Source organism: Vulpes lagopus, chromosome 6 (genome assembly GCF_018345385.1).
Source record: "Vulpes lagopus strain Blue_001 chromosome 6, ASM1834538v1, whole genome shotgun sequence".
In the NCBI taxonomy this organism is placed as follows: Eukaryota; Metazoa; Chordata; class Mammalia; order Carnivora; family Canidae; genus Vulpes; species Vulpes lagopus.
Window position 1 is genome coordinate 39,018,159 of NC_054829.1, and position 14,393 is coordinate 39,032,551.

General features: G+C 44.5%; 1 protein-coding gene across 2 annotated transcripts in view; it reads right to left on the reverse strand.

Annotated features, from left to right (window-relative positions):
- The window catches only part of DAAM1 (dishevelled associated activator of morphogenesis 1), a 165,280-nt gene extending 153,317 nt beyond the window's left edge, over positions 1 to 11,963 (reverse strand). Inside the window, exon 1 of one of the 2 annotated variants that reach the window (XM_041759978.1) lies at positions 11,815 to 11,963. The gene's annotated coding sequence lies outside the window, so the exon portion shown is untranslated. Of the gene's footprint in view, positions 1 to 11,668; positions 11,787 to 11,814 lie in introns of those variants that run through there. The other variant, XM_041759979.1, reaches the window with a different exon arrangement.
- Between the last annotated feature and the right edge of the window lie 2,430 nt (positions 11,964 to 14,393).

A 14,393-nucleotide genomic window follows, 5' to 3' on the forward strand; every position in this document is an offset into this window, starting at 1 on the left:
ATCACTCAATCTTTTTCAGAGCTCTTCCCACATTGCTAACGTGAGATAAGCTGTCATTTTAAAAGGCTGAAAACCCCCTCCCCTTTTCTAAGCATTCTGGCCTTTAACAATAGTGACAGAGCCAACCTCTTCTTTCCCCAAAGCCTTATATTCCTTATCCACAGATAACATTACTGACCTACCAACACAGGCCATGGGCTTCAAAGTTGTTTATCTGCTAACTCTGGTGGGTTTGTCCTGACCCAGCATCAGTGTCTCAAGAGAGTCCCCTGTGGTGACCAAGAATATGTTCTTAAAATGTGGCTGGCCTCCCAGGCAGTGGTCATGGAAGAATGGAGAAATGACCTCATAGGGTCTAATCCACTGACCTTTGTTTTGTTCTCACCAACTGCCCAAATAAATAAAAACAGCAAGGTAGCTCGGTTCCCCAGATGAATTCCAATTTATCCCAAAATATCCAAACCTTATCCAATGTTTAAAGTTCTCAGGCCATCCAAAATCTGTCAACTGGCTCTCAACCAAGGCCAATTTTGCCCCCCCCCTCCCCCCCAGGGACATTTGGCAATGTCTGGAGATGGTTTTGGTTGTTAAAAGGGTGGTAAGGTTGCTACTGGTATTGAATGGGTAGAGGCCAAGGATGCTGCTAAATATCCTACCATACAAAGTACAGCCCCCTACACCGAAGAATTATTCTGTCCAAAATGCCAATAACGCTGAAGTGGAGGAACCCTGGATTAGGTCATTTGCCAGCCCACTGGTTTGAAGAGACTCTCATTACAATTTTAATTTTGGGGGATCCCTGGGTGGCTCAGCGGTTTAGGGCCTGCCTTTGGCCCAAGGTGCGATCCTGGATTCCCGGGATCGAGTCCCACGTCGGGCTCCCAGCATGGAGTCTGCTTCTCCCTCCTCCTGTGTCTCTGCCTCTCTCTCTCTCTCTCTCTCTGTCTATCATAAATAAATAAATAAATCTTAAAAAAAAAAACAATTTTAATTTCGTTTAAAATAGGGATAGCAAACTCAAATGCCTTCAAGGTCCAAGGAGATAAAGAAATATCACGTAAACAAAGTGGCTCTGTATGAGGCACTAGACTGTAGTGTACCAAATCAGAATGAAATGCTCACTAAAATCATTCCATTTTTTAAAACAACATTGTATTAGCCAAACAAAACATGACAGTTGGCTACATCCATTCTGTGTACCACTGGTAGTCAAACTCTGGTATAAAGAGTTTATCAATATAAGTAGAATGGGAGGATCACCCAAGACACTGCCTAACCTCATCCCTTATATCCTATGGAACTTTCAGATGCCCTAGGAGTGGAGAACATAACTAGAAGCTGTTCAGGTAAGAACAGACAAGGATCAGATTTTAAGGGTTTAGATTCAGCATCTCAGTTTTATAGTGCTAAGAGCAGGAACCAACGTTGGAAACTCTGAAGGTGAAAAAATTGAGTTGTCCTCTCATTCTCATTCTCACCCTAGCTCCATTCTAGGGACACCCAGTGGATATTACACAATGGCATACAAGTGCAGTCATTATTGTAGGACAGCATTCTCATAAAATTTTAGAAAATTCGTATCGTTTCACAGATGAAGAAACAGAGGCCCAAGAGTTTTAAGTCAATTGCTAAGATTACCCACATCTGAACCTAAAATGAACTGGTGACTCTTTTTTCTCTATGCAATTACATCAGAGTGACCAAAAGGTGAAAAAACTTCATTTCAAGGTGCCAAACATTCATGACTAAACTCTCTACCAAAATAAACAAGTCATACATAAACGTTAAACTTAAACCTACTGATCTTTTTCCATCAGAAACCTCTTCTTCCATCAGAAAAACATGAACATGGTTGCCCCAAGTCTCTGTTTTAAGATCTCTTTTCCACATAACAGAAGAATTAAAAACAGATTAGGTATATCCAGCCCTCCGTGCAGATCAGGCTGTCGAGAAGACAGCCAAGTCAGCAAATGGAGCACAAGAAGAAGGAAGCCCGGATCAGATCTGAATATCCCCGTGTGTATGCATGCTTTCTGCTGAAGGAATTCCTGGCCTGAGGAGACAGTGTAAACAAATGCAATCCAAAGGGAAACAAATGATAAGATAAGTGAGACCCAGTCACCCCCTCTGTCCTCCTCTCCACCTACTTCCCCCAATTTATTTCACCAGAAAAACAATCTGAGCTTGAGAGGATTAAAATGAAAGCAGCCCCCTCTCTGCTCCACACAGCTACCTATTCTTAATTAGGAAGTTAAGGGGGAAGACATACTCATTTGTGACGTCAGTGATTGTGGCTCCCCTCACATGAAACCTGTCAGACTGGGACAATCTTCTTTGCCCACAGGGAGGTTATGAGTGCAGAACTGACAAGGGGCCCTTTAGACTCAAAGAACAATTCCAAGAGTATAGTAAGACAGACAAAGTATGTTAGAAAGGTAGCTTCAATCACAGCCTGAAAAGAAACTAGGTCAAACTAAAAATAGTATATATATTCTTTAAAATTTTAAACCAATCCCTTAGCAGAAAATGTCATACGCAAGGCAGTTTCTTGCCACAGTTCCTGGAACTTCTGTTGTTGGAACTGTCATCTACACAGACTGTCAAGCTCTAAGTGGGTCGTGGAGGTTTTCTAGTCCAATCCAATCTCCATTCTTGATTTTTAAAATGCGAAAATAACAGGCCTTTCATTTAATGTTCTGAGAACATGATGCAGTCTCAGACACTGCCTTCAATTCCAGCCCAATTCATTCCATACCGTCTCTGACTTTTGCTCAAATTACCGAGTGCTGAGTAATTGCAGGGAGGAGGGGCACCTCTCATTGCAAACAAGATTGCTACATACAGAATGGGAAATAAATGGAAATGTTTTCTTTTGCCACCATTATCCTAAATCAAATAACCACTGATATGGGGTTCATTTAAAAAAATAAGTCCTATGTCACTTACCTGAGATAAAACCATATGACATTTCTTATATTCACAATTTCACCAACTTTCGAGAGTAGGAGATGAAGCAAGGGCTTTCAAATGATTTGTCTGCTACATTTCCTTTTTTACAATATTTTTGGTAATAAATTCTCAGTTTTTAGAAGGGCCCTTACTCTAATCTCCTTGTCCCATAAAAGAAGATGTGGTATATATACATATACATATAATGGAATATTACTCAGTCATCAAAAAGAATGAAATCTTGCTATTTGCGACAACATGGATGGAACCAGAAGATACTATGCCAAGCAAAATAAGTCAAAGAAACAATATCATATGATATCACTTACATGTCAAATTTAAGAAACAAAACAGATGAACATAAGGGAAGGAAAGGAAAAACAAAATAAAAACAGAGAGGCACCTGGATGGCCTGTCTACCTTTGGCTCAGGTCATGATCATGGGTCCCAGAATGGAGTCCCACATTGGGCTCCCCACAGGAAACCTGCTTCTCCCTCTGCCTATGTCTCTGCCTCTATGTCTCTCATGAATAAATCAATAAAATCTTTAAAAAACAAAACAGGCAAACCATGGGAGACTCTTACCTATAGATAATCAACTGAGAGTTGCTGAGGGGAAGAGGGTGGGAAGATGTGGTAACTGGGTGATGAGCATTAAAGAGGTCACTTGTTGGGATGAGCACTGGCTATTATACGTAATGATGAATCACTAAATTCTACTCCTGAAACAAATACTACACTATGTTAACAACCTGAATTTAAATTAAAAAAAAAAAAAAAGAATAACTACAGTTTCTAACTTAACTCATGTCTAGACATTTCACTGCTTGGTTTTACCAAATCTCTGTGAAACAAAATTTAGATACATTTGAACAATCTAACTGACCTGGTGAATGGTTTTGACCACCATCCCTCACTCTTCTAGGATGCAAATCTGTGAAAGTTTTATGGAAGAATAGCAAAGCCAAGAAACGGCACCGAAATATTCACTAATGACTTGTCACAGCTCCAAAAACCAGAAAAGACCAAGGCTTTGGCAAAGTTTTAGGAAGCTGCTCTTAGTTCTGATCCACTCTTCATAGGACACCTGTCAGGACACATAGTTCCTTCGCAAATTGCTGGCAAAGCCTGGCCTCTAACTTATGGGGTCTGAAAAAAAACAGATCCCCATCAGTTCATATTATAATATGAAATATTTTGCCCATTGTGGTTATGGCCATGCATTAATATATCCACAGTGTACGGTCTAGTCTCCTCTGTTGCCAAGAGCATGATGAATTTTTTTAAAGCGGGGAGGGACACCTGGTTGACTTAGTAGAACATGCAACTTTTTTTTAAGATTATCTATTCAAGAGAGTGAGAAAGAAAGCGAGCGCAAATTGGGGGTGCAGAGAGAGAGAATCTGACACAGAGCTCAATGCAGTACGATCTCAGGCCCCTGAGACCATGACTTGAGTCAAAATCAAGAGCCCCACACTTGACTAAGCCATTCAGGGTCCCCTGAACATGGGACTCTTAATCTCAGGGCCGTGAGTTCAAGTCCCTCCTTAAGAATGGAGCCTCCCTAAACACACACACACACACACACACACACACACAAAACCAACCAACAAACAAAAAACCACCACACACGCATTAATTCAAATTTAAAAAACATCTTTTTTTCCTAAAGTTGACTAAAATTTCAGGTAGAGTCTGTGGCTCCAAAAGAAGGCAAACCGTACAGCCTTGACCCAATTTGTACATCACCAACAAAGTGAGCTTAGCTAAAAAAGCAAGAATATAGGAACTCATTTAGAAAGCAAAAGAGGGCATCTTTATTGCCCAGACAATGCCCAAAGCTCGGATCTGGGCTGTCTACTCTTGGAAGCCTGAATTCAGAAAGCCCATCAGATGGGCAATGTTTGCCGATCACACAGATTCTTTTTTTTTTTTTCCAGAAATGAAAAGTACAAAGACCAGTTTAATAGTTGACCCTAATTATGTACCTGGCAAAATACAAGGTACCTTCAATTCCAATTCCTGGTGCAATTTATAGAACAGAAGGAACTCAGGTTATTACTAAAGGTGACTGACATACTTAGGGAGTGTTAACAAGATGAATAAAAGAAAAAGCTCCTGGAGTCAATGTGCGTTGGATAAATGAATATTGGCCAGATAATTCCTCACGGCCATTAAGCCTTTTGTTTTCGTTTTCTTTTCCTAGCAATATTTTGTAAGGGCATAGTTGTCCTATTATTTCCCTAAATGACACAGTTTGAGTTTGACTCAATTGTCTTCATTAAATATTGTCAAAGTGGCACAATACCCAGTTTTAAGCCAAAAGGAAAAGATCTATTGTAAGTCAGGAAATTGTACCAAAGACATTGGAAACTGAACCTGCTTTTCCTCGCTTTCCACATTTAATTCACAATAGTGGCTATAGTTTAGAAGAACTGAAATTGTATATTTGACACTAAATTTGCTTCACTGTAAAGATAAGTAAAGTCTCCCTTCTGAGGTGGGAAATAAAAAAGCTTATTTTAATATCTAAGGATTAGCCAATATTAGATTACATGTTTGACTACTACTCAAGTCTTCATTATTTCCCTTTCAAAAGAGCTTTCACGATTTATGTTAAAAGACAACGGGGAGGCGGGAAGCTCAGAAGTTATGGGAGTCTTAACTCACCAGTCAGGCTTCTGAGGCTCCGTTCTGGGTGAGAAGGGTTTTTTTTTTTCAGATAAGAGATTCAACCTATTGAAAAGTTATCTCAGTTAACAAATACAGTGAATGCTGGACAGGCTCCAAATGGATTTAGAGATGGTATATAAGAGCATTTCTCTTTTCGAATAATTTGCCTATCACAGACATAGTAAAGAAGAGTGAATTCAAAAGTTTTACCATCCAAAGACCCAAATGTTACATTTTTAATCTCATGAAACATTTGCTGCTCCAGGGAGTCAGACTTTAAGAAACCATTAACTGAAGGATTTTTACTCTCAACAGGCGCAGCTCTTATTGACACAGCACTGTTTCAGAATTAAGAGATACAAAGAAAGTTGTGATTCCCCCTAACTCGTTGGAAAGAAAAAACTATAACACCTAGGTAAACCAGAGGCAAAGCAATAGTATGGGGTGTAAATAACCAGGCTGCCTGGGTCCCTAATCTACTCTGCCAGTGTCCAGTTGTATGACCTAGGCAAGTTCCTTAACTTACTCATGCCTCAGTTTCTTCATTTGTAAAATGATGATGATAGTACGTATCTCACAGAGCTGCTGAGAGGAGTAAATGGTATTTAAGCCCATGTAAAGTATCAGGAAGGGCCTAGCACAAGGTAAGCACCTTATATACCTTAATTAACTATTAGCATCATGTTAGCTATGGTAAGTTCTATGGTCAGGTTAAGGGCTCTAAGAGAAAGGAGCAGAAGAGATCAATAAAAGCTGAAGCAGGGAAGGCTTCCTGGAATCTGTGGCACTCAAAATGGATCTGAGGGCATGAGGAGAATTTAGACACTCAGAGGAGCACACATTCCAAATAAGAGTAACCATTACTACAGAAAGTCACAAAAGGGGTAAACACCAGGAGTGCTTTGGGACACCTGGGTAGCTCAGAGGTTGAGCGTCTGCCTTTGGCTCAGGTGGTGATCCTGGGATCCAGTCCCACAATCAGGCTCCCCACAGGAAGCCTGCTTCTTCTCTCTCTGCCTATGTCTCTGCTTTTCTCTGTGTCTCTCATGAATAAATAAAATCTTTAAAAACAAACAAACAAATAAGAGTGCTTTAAACATCAAGAAGGAAAATAAAGCTCACCAAAGCTGAGTATGGATTTGGTAACCTCAGATTAATTGCAGGAACAGGAGGATATAGGGAACGGGAGATGCAAGGAGAGGCCTCCATATACTTGATGCAGTCCTCCTGGACTAATTAGCATTTAACTAATTTTTGGCCTGTGTACTATGAATGCAAACTCACTTTGAAATACTCAGTTCTCGGGGATCCCTGGGTGGTGCAGCGGTTTGGCGCCTGCCTTTGGCCCAGGGCGCGATCCTGGAGACCCGGGATCGAATCCCACATCGGGCTCCCGGTGCATGGAGCCTGCTTCTCCCTCCGCCTGTGTCTCTGACTCTCTCTCTCTCTCTCTGTGACTATCATTAAATAAATAAAAAATTTAAAAAAAAATTTTTTTTGAAATACTCAGTTCTCTCCTCCTGGAACAGTGGAAAGGATGCCAGAAAATGAAAAGGTAAACTTTTTTTTTTCCTGCAAAAATAGCCTGCTAGAGTGGAATACAGGTAATCAAAATCAACTTGCATCTCATCTACAACTGTCCCTCTTTCAGTGGGGGTACTAAGTGGTGGCTTGGAGGAACCAGAGGGGCAGGGAGACACTTCAGATCCATCCTTCAATTCTAATTTCTATCAGCTGCTCTCAGACACTCTAGATACAATCTACAGAAACAGTATACTTGCTAAGCGAGTGTAACCTCAAAAGAGGTATCCCCCACCCCAGCCTGCCCCACCAACCAGATGCTACCCCCAAGCCACATAGAGAAACTGCCCTCCTTACTGATTTCTTAAATAGTACCTGTGAAATCAGTTGCCTCTAAACTGAGCTCTGGGGAAACCACTAAGGACAGATTCTGTGAGTGTTTAGGATACATATTCACTTGGAAGATTTCCTCCTTTACCAAGTTAGAAATTGTAATGCCAAAATCACTGACAGCAGTCCACATCTCTTATTCAAAGAAGAAAAATCACAAAACAGAATAGAAGAATTTTCATTTTGACCATGCCCTCTAGAGTTTGAACGAGTTTGCTAACCTAAATTGGCAAAGTTGCTTTGTTTCCTTCAATAGAAGGATAGACGTAAAACTCAGAAACACCAGGAGCATGACATGAAGCCAGGGAGGGCCCCACAGAAGTTACAAGCTCTGTGATTATTTCCTGAACCAAACACCTAAGGCTTACAGTGGTACCAAGCTTTGTTGGAAAAGCTTGTTTCTCCTGATCCAACAGCTGTAACTTTTTAAGTGATTTCACAGAAGACCTCAAGATTCTCAAGCCAAAGCCACTCTTTATAACATCCCCAAAATATTTACACAATGAAACACTTTCAATCTTAACCATGTTTTGTTTGTAAACACCTTATTTGTTCTGAAGACCACAGTACCAACACTAAAAGCAGCCTTTTAAACAAAGTAGCTCAAATAAAACCACACACAGACACACAGGCATTCTTAACACCCAGAGCCTATCCACAGAGCAAGAAAGCCAGGATTCAAATTCCTTGGCACCTACTCACTAAGCTCCTGTAAGCACCACCCAAGGACATGACCCACTGCACCCTCGCTACTATCACGCCTCCTCACTAATTTATACTTCTGAAAACCTACAAAATCTGACTGTTGGATGATAAACAAAATGTTACAAATATTGGACAAATGTTCCCTACCCCATTCTTCTCTCACAGTAGCCAGCATGGGACAACTGATCCTGTTTATGGGGAAACTACCATCCACCCACCCCCACCCTCAGTCCCAGGAAAGAGCCATTTTCCAGCTCCTCTACCCAAATGGTGCCTCGGTTGCCAGAAGTGGCCTGGCAAAACCTATAATTATCTTTGCCTTGATGTCTGTCCGTCTGTCTGCCTCTCTCTCTCTCTATTTTGTTGTATACCTCCTGGGAAAGTTATCTGGGTCAAGGATAGTACAAGAGAAATCTAGAAATATAGAAATATCTGCTTTGGTGTAATAACTGTATTAAGAGCTATAACAAGAACTTTAAGGAAAAAAAAAAAAAGTCTGTGAGTGTATGTATTCCAAAAGCAAATAATTACAAAATACATCCATTTCAAACACATGGGAGGCCTTTTATACTTCAAGTTATGCGCTACATGGGAGTTTTCATTTATGCTGAGATGAAGCTACTTCACAGAAAGCTACAGGAATATTACAATTGATGCCAGAACTATCAATGGAAAGGATGAAATCTTGAATCTCCAATCATGCTTCTACTACTAACTCAACAAATACTTAATAAATACCTACCAATGGTCAAACACTAACTGCTAGAGAGATAGAGAAGGACAAGACAAGGACTCTGCCCTCAAAGACCTTAGGGGAGTGGGAAAAAAAGCCACACATTAGAACTGCTGTCAGAATTATAGGGACACAGGAAATAAAACAAGTAACAATGATAAGTCCTAGGACAAAACTAAAACTGAGTGACAATTTCTGACTCTGTTTCCTCCTGAAGATGTAACCACCTACTCAAAACAAGATGATGAATGTCAACCACCTGGCACTCAGCATCCCCAAGCATTTACCTGCACATAAATGCACATGCATACACACACTCACAGATAAAGCCTTTTCCCCCTTTATCTGCAATATCTGTGATAATCCACCTTGGTATGTAATAAAAGCAGAAAGGAAGCAAAGTATTTGTGTAATTCCATTACACTTAGTGCAATTAAATTACAAATAATCACATTCAACAAGAATCTGTAAAAAGGCAAAACCTAAGCAATTAATTCCAAGCTAAAAGGATAACTAGAAGTCCAGATACAGGGATAATACTAGTAATATTAGAAATATTATTACAAATAGTAACGTGACTGCCTTGCCCCGTTTGAAGGACTGCCATGAAGAGCCAGGTTCCTTTGCCAGTCAAGTCATACAAGTAAGGCTCAGAAATATTAACTCAAAGCCACAGTGTCAGAAGCTGAATTTAACTCATCTTCAGATTATTTTGAGAAAAGACAATGACCAGGTCCCTTTGTAGAGTCGCCAAGATTTTATACCTAGGATCAACTTTGGGAAACCCTATCTATCCCTCCCCCACATTAGTACTGCCCAAGGTCCCCTGAGGTACAGGGTTAACCCCAGGGTGGGGCAGCCAGCAATGGCACAGGCAGAGCAAGATTCAGGCCTCCTAGATCTCTGCCCAGTCTGCCTCATTTTCAAGGACCTGCATCCTTTAGGCAGGCGGCAGGCTTTTAGATTTTATGAGAACCACAAGGGATGATACTGACTTCCAGAATTCAATTTCAGTCATTAGTTGTCCCTATAAATTTCCAGAGAGCTGCACCCAGAGCAAATTGAGGCCCATCACTGGTGGCCTGATTCTCTTCATGCAAAACAGAGGACACGCCCTCCTTGAGAAAGCTGCCTCTAACCCAGTCAGGTACATTATTAGGAAAAGTATGCATCTAGCCTGTAAGGCAAAAGAGGTCATTCCATTGTAGTTTTCAGAGCTTGCCTCCAGAAACAGGCTCCGAACTCTGACTTCTACAGAAGGGAGAGTCCAGGTACGGGCACACAGAGTGGGGTAAGGGGTTTTGAACTGCGTCCAAGCTACTTGGAAGAGAGCGGCGAGAGGCCTGGACTGTGAAATGCGTGAAGAAGGGAGAGCAGCTGGGCCCGGAACGAGCATTTGAACACACCCACTGGCCACGCCCTCCCAGCTGCCCGCAGAGCCACATCGAATTGAAACAGCAGTGGGAGCAGTTAAGATTCCGACGGCAGGAGTCGCCATGGCAACGGGATTCATCTTGCAGACAAACTCCGCTTCAATTCACTCGGTCCTTCCCCAGTCGCAGGCAACTACCAACTCAAGGAGACCAAAAACGGTCACGGGTAGCATTTGCTCTTGACGCTCTCTGGCGGGTGGAGATGGGACGGGGGACCGAGGCGGAGGAAATAAAGCGTAGGTATCTATTCCTGGGCCCACTAAAATGTTTTAGAAGGGGGCCGGGGGCGGGGGAGCAGAACACCCCAACGCCAGGCTGAGAACAACTTAAGAGCCATTCGCAGGGTTTGATGAATGAATATGATGAAAAGAATGAGGGTGCTAGGGAAAGGAAATCCAGAGGACTCTATTTATGTAGAGCTCTCGGGCCTCGCGCGTCTCAAGTAGGAGGGCAAGCCCATTCCAAGCAGTTGGATTTTCGACACCAGCTGGTTCCCATTGCCCAGCCCTCCTGCCCCAGAGCGAGCCTCATCACTGGATTATTCGACACCCCGCACCGCCTCACCGCCTCCCAGCCCAGGGTTTGGGGCAGATGCTCCCCCCTCGCTCAGGTGCTCTTTGTGGCGGGCGCGATCGGAGCCGGGGGAGCCGCGATGCGCCCTTCCCCGGGCGGAGAGGCGGGAGCGCCCCGCGACGCCACGAACCCGATCCGCAGGCTGCGCAGCCTCCGCTCCCCGCCGGCCGCCAACACCCCCCGGCTCCTTCCGCAGCGCGAGGAGTTCCCTCCTCTCCAGGGAGACCTTTGGCTTCCAACTTTATGGGAATTAGTCACCCCGTCCCTTGCGAATAAACCTTGGAGTGAGGGCTGCAGCGATGTTTGGGGGTCTGCTCGGACGCGGGCCGGCGGGTAAACGAGTCCCTCCTTCCCTGTCGCCACCTCCGAGCCCACCGCGCCTGCCTCGGAGCCTCCCGGGCGCGCAGCTCCCGACCGCCGCAGGGCCCGCAGCCCCCGGCCGAGGCCGCGCCCCCCCGGCGCCCCAACGCCGCGGCAGGGCGGCGAGTGGTACCCTGCCTGCCCTCTCGGCATCCCGGCGACTCAGAAAGAAAGGAGGGAGGGACCCCTGCCTCCGGGGGCGCCTTCCTCCGGGCTCGCCTAGCTTTTCGCCGCGCTTGCAGCCATTTTCCCAAACCCAGCTTGGCAGCTGGGAGCTGTCTAGGTCCCGTTCCCACCCAGACCCAACCTGAAGGACGGGTTTAATATTTACCTACTGGCCCTGGGGCTCCGGAGAGGCAGCGGGAGGGCGCGCCGCGAACCCAGCGCTCGGCCGGAGGAAGCGCGCCCACCCCCGCGCCACCGCGCGGTGCTGCTTAATGAATGAGTGCGGCGGGCGAGGCGGCACGTCCCCCTTACCTGAGCAGCCCCTGCATGCTGGAAAGGCGGCTCTGCGCTCCGGGTACAATGGGATCCGGTTAAACAGTTTCCTTCACAGCCGCCCGTAGCTTACCAACTCGCAGGTGACATCACCCTCTCCTCGCCTGATAGGATACAATGTGGCGCCCACTGCGCATGGACTCCCCAGCTGGGCCCGCACCCCCCTGGGAGTTGTAGTCTCGCTCTCGCAAGCACAGCCTGGGCGGCTACGCTAAGTGGGGCTCGCAGAACTACACTTCCCGACGTGTCCCTCGGCCGCTTCGTCCCCACCCCTTGGTCCCGCCCCCACCGGGACCCGCCCCCCCTCCCCGCCCTCCAGCCTTGCAGCGCTAGCGGTGGTCGTTCGCGAAGCCGACCTGCGGACAGCGCCTGCGAGGGCGGGGAGGGGGAGGGCGCCCAGCGGTCGTGCCCTTTGACTTGACCTCCGCTCCGCCCGCTGCCGGCTCGGAGGGCCGCCAGGGGTCCGGCGCTGGTGCGCACGGGCCGGGCAGCTCTGACCAACCCGGCTCTTGGCCCCTGCTGGAAAGAGAAGATGAAGCCTTTCACCGCCTTCCCTGCGCGTAGAAACTAATTAATAGGACGCACTGGTTTCTGGGTTAAAAGCGGTCCCGGAATTCCCCCGCGTCCCCGACGATGAGGCGGTGCCGGCCCCGAAGACGGGAAATCGCCGTGTGCCCCACTTAAGTACAATTCACCTTTCCGTCCTCTCTCCTTCCCCCATTTAACGGAGTCCGGTGACCAACCGGAACGCAGGGACCAGCTTAGTTGGCTGAGCTGACGGGATAACGGAGGCTGTCACTGATAAAAATGCGGTGTGATCGACAGTCGCTGCAGCCCTGGGCCGGGGAGCCTGCTGCGGCGGCAGAGATAGTCCTATCGCGCAGCCAGGCTTTTGTTCTTCCCTGCAGCTGACCTCCCGCTCCGACGTCCTTGTTAAAGTTTTAATAGACAACACATATGTACACACGGGCTTTTAGATCCGCAACACTCTCCCCTCATTGCCCATACCTTTCTCTAAAATATTTTTTTTTAATGACCTAAGCCAAACAACATCGTGCTGTTCATGAGTGCCAAGATCTTAATACAGGCAAAGGTTTAGTTAAAGGTAAGCGAAAGGTGTTGTAGCAGAGTTCTGACCCTTCAGGAAGATCTTATTTCGCATTCAATATGCGAAATTTTTCCGTGACCTTTTTCATTATTCAATGAATGTCAAGTATTATCAAAAATTAACACCGAGAGCAAATCTCCAGGTGTCTTTTTAAGTGAATAGAAGAAATCAATTCATCTAGTTAATCCAGTTGTAAAGGTAAATTATAATGGCACTTGATGTGTCTCAATCACAAATAAGGATCAGCTCAAATCCTTATTTCCACTAGCAAAATCTCTAGAAGACTGTAAATCTTGTGGGGGAAAAAAAAAATTCACGATAAGGATTTCAAACAACTCCACCTAATTATTGGTGGAAAGCTCATCACTCTTATTTTCTCATTTCATTATGCAACACTAACTTGGGTTCAAGAGAAAAATATTCATGGAAGTGGTTGAGGATCTCAGGGGAGAGAGAGGGATGCTTTGTTTTGCTGAGAGAGGAGTTTTAGTGCTGAATTCTGATTTTCTCTTAACAAGCCTATTTCTTACAGACGAGACACATTTTTCTCCACTGAAGGAAGATAACTTTGAATGTTCTGAGCTATTCTGTCCATTTCAAATATTGTGTTAAATGGAACCCAGACAATGCAAATGTTCCCTTGGCCATCAGATCAAGAGTATAATCAGTGATATTCTAGTTAATGGGTAGGCTCAATGTGTTACAGCTCATTGTGGAAAAATATTCAGAAAGAAACTTGACCTGAAATGATTCTAAAGGCTCTCCAGTTTTATAACTGTGTAAAGCTTTTAGATGGAAACATAATCAGTGAGCCTGAAATTTATCGAGTCCATAAATTGGATGTGGAGACTCTCTGTAAGGCAGGGCTTATCCTTATAGATAAAAGTATATTACTGAGGTATACTCTGAGGAGTAACTTTATAGGACAAATCACTTTACACCAGTTTCTCTTGGGTCTTCAGCAATGAAGGAGAAGGTGGAGCCTGCCTGCAGAAAAAAAAAAAATTCCATTTTCTATAGCAATTAATATAGGGATGTGCCATGTTACACAGCTCCTTTCTAAGTATAAAGGACGTCATATACAGTAGACTCAAAGCACAGAAATGTGTGAATGCACACGTGTGAGCTGTCCTTCCTATTCAATAGAAATAAATATAGGTCACAAATACAGAAAGTAAGGTATTATATTTGGAAGCATTTTTCTGTAAGTGGTGACGGATTTGAACTGATCCCTGCATGCTGTTTCATTGGTAACCAGGGGAAACAAAGATGGCTCTTCAGCATCAGAAATGCAGTCTGTGGATGTGGGACCAGAGGAGGATTAACAACTTCTATCTAGACAGAAGGGAACTACTGTCTCTACCTCTCTATGAGATGCTTGCACATACATTCACATACTCTCATTGTATGTGTTTGTATTTAATTCTAAGTGACTAAGTAGTCTCCTGAG